Genomic DNA, 3,091 nt, shown 5'->3' with positions numbered 1-3,091 from the left:
GTTGTCACCGACCCACTGTACGAGGCATTGGTGCATCGTAGACGGGATGCAGCATTTCGCGTGTATCCAGTCTTGGCCGAGTAGCATGTTGTAGGACCCTTTGCCATTAATAATAAAGAAAGTAGTAGGAAGGGTCTTACTGCCGATGGTGAGGTCGACGCAGAGTGCGCCGCGGGCGGGAGACACGTTGCCTTCGAAGTCCTTGAGCATCATGTCTGTCCTAGTCAGGTCGTCATCACTCTTCCCTAGCTTCTGGAACATGGCGTATGGCATGATGTTGACAGCAGCGTCTACTAGCAATCTGGTGATGGGTCGGCCGTTGACATGCCCCTTGAGGAACAATGCCTTTAGGTGTTGTCGTTTGTCGTCTTCGGGCTTCTCGAACGTGGCTGTCATCGGCTCTAAAGCCAATTGTGCCATCTGCTCTTCTATTGCCGACATGTTCTGTCGGTCGGCGGGAGTCATGAATTCCATCGGTAGTATGAAAACCATGCTGATGTCAGCTGATGATTCGTCATCTCTCCTGTCGTGTCTTTTGGGGCGCCAGACCTGAGACCTGCCGTTTTTCTCGTCCACCGTATGTTGTTGCTCTTCTTCCTGCTGTTCCCACTGGCGGAGACGTTGGATGCTTCGTTTTTGAGACTTGGTTAATCCATCAGGGCACCACCTGGGGTTCACTGGTTTGGTCCGTGGCCTAGCGCGTTCCCATTCTGGTTCGCGTCCTAAGGGGTTCTCGTCTGATACCCGAGCATCGGCCATCTCTTCAAGTCGATCGTGAACGCTGACCTTGTTTTCTGGTTGGTTGTGCCGATCGAATCTGCCCCCCGGCCTATCGTTTCGATTGTTTCGCTCGCGCCTGTCTTCCGACCGGTCATATCGGTCACTTCTGCCCCCCAGCCGATCACGCATTGGAGGGCGCCGGTCTTCTTGTTCGTGCCAGTTCCTCCAGCCTTCCTTCTCTGGAGCGAGATCTCCTGAATGGTCGATTGTTACAATACGGGCCATTGAAGTCAGGGCAATTATCGGCCGACGGCAGCCTAAGGTTGCTTTCCCAGCTGTGAATGAAGAATGGGCATCGCCAGTAATCTTCATGCCGCCGCATTGCCTCTTCTCAGGATCTTGAGTGTTCCTGTTGCCGTTGATATTTGTCAAACAAAAATTTGGAAGTGACAGGCCTGCGTGGTTCTCCTGATCCGTCGTATTCATCCTCCATCCGTCATTTTCCTTTGACGTCTTCGGGTGGCGCTTGATTTCTGGGGTCGACGGCGCCGCTCTTCTTGGCCGATTCAGATGTCAGCACCTTGGTTTGGAGTGAGTTCTTCCCCGTGTCAACCATGTTGGTGGGGAAGGGGTGCTGGTCGATCTTCATCGGCTTGGCCGGCTTTGTTGGGACTTCAAACTTGAGCCTGCCTTGTTCGATGGCCGACTGTATTTGCTGTCGGAAGATTTTGCATTCATTTGTATCGTGGGAGGTGGCGTTATGCAACTTACAATATTTCATCTTCTTTAGCTGTTCGGCCGACGGGATCGTATGATATGGCGAAAGCTTGATCTGTCCTTCTTGGAGAAGAAGATCGAAGATTTTATCGGCCTTTGATGTGTCAAATCCGAATACTTCCGGTTCCTTCTTTCCGAACGGACACGATATCGGCTTTTTTCCTTTAACCCACTCTGCCAGGCCGATCTCTGTTTCTTCTTCGGATTCAACCTCCTCTAAGTACGCCACCTTCTTCTGGAAGTTCCTTCGTGGATCAAAGGGGCGTACTTCCTGACCAGACAATCGATGCACGATTTGGCTCAAGCTCTCAAACTCCTGTGAAGCATATTTCTCCTTGATATGAGGCAAGAGACCCTGGAAGGCTATGTCGGCCAATTGTGCATCAATCAGGGCTAGGGAGTAGCATTTATTTCTGATCTCCCTGAACCTCTGCACATACGAGGATACCGGCTCATCACTTCTCTGTCTGAGGCTGGTTAAATCAGAAAGCTTCATCTCATGGACCCCCACGTAGAAATACTTGTGAAACTGTCTCTCTAGGTCAGCCCATGTAATTATTGAGTTAGGTGGCAGTGTAGCGAACCATTGGAAGGCTGACCCGGACAGGGATGACGAGAAAAGGCGCACTCGTAGAGCATCTTGCGCCGCTGCCTCTCTACATTGGATGATGAATCTGTTCACGTGCTCTACAGTTGAGGTGTCATCCAGTCCCGAAAACTTGGTGAAATCAGGAACTTTGTACCGATGGGGAAACGACAGCAAGTTATAAGTAGGCGGGTATGGTGTCTTGTAAGTGTAGGTCTGCATCTTCAGTTTTAAACCGAATTGCTCTTGAATCACCTCCGCTGTGCGTGCCGTCCAGTCTGGTTGTTGCTGATGGACTATCGGCTGGGGAACCGGCACGTGTTGGTAGACCGGCGGCGGGATAACCGGGTGGTGGGCGAGAATGTGGGGCGCTTGATGTGACGTGGCTGGTTGCGTAGTTGGGATCGACTGTCTGAGTGAACCGACGGCTTCGTCATATAGCACGATCGACGCAACGCCCCGAAGTGCTTCTGTTGCTTCTGCCCCCCTGCTCATCTCCGGCGTGACGGACTGATATTGTGGCATCATTGGCCGCGCAGCCGATTGGAAAGGTGCTTGGATTGGAATGCTTCCATAGCTGGCTGATTGATCTTGGACGGCCGACGCCGATGGTGCCCCCCAAGGCATTGAATTCGAAGGAGACAACTGCGCGGAGGACAGGTGAACAGACTGCGGCTGGAGATACGGCGCGCTGTTAGGCCCCAGAGGGATTGATGATGATGAGGTGCCGGGACCTCCAATTGGAGCTTGGATCGGCTGAGGAGCCGAGTAGGGTGTATTTGAATAACTCCTGGTCGGGGCCGTGATAGGTGGAGCATATGCCGACCCCTGGTACCCTTGGGATACGCCGTTGGCCAAGGAGCTGATGACGGCATTGTATACCGTATTAGAAATCACCAGGGATTGATCAATGAAAGCTTGATAGACAGATTGTTGAACCATCTCGGACATCTTGCCCGAGTCCTCGGCGATTGTGATCTGGCTGGGAGTTGGAAACGGAGTCTTTTT

The sequence above is a fragment of the Setaria viridis genome, chromosome 1 (genome assembly GCF_005286985.2).
Source record: "Setaria viridis chromosome 1, Setaria_viridis_v4.0, whole genome shotgun sequence".
Taxonomy (NCBI): Eukaryota; Viridiplantae; Streptophyta; class Magnoliopsida; order Poales; family Poaceae; genus Setaria; species Setaria viridis.
Note: the sequence above shows the minus strand (reverse complement) of the source record.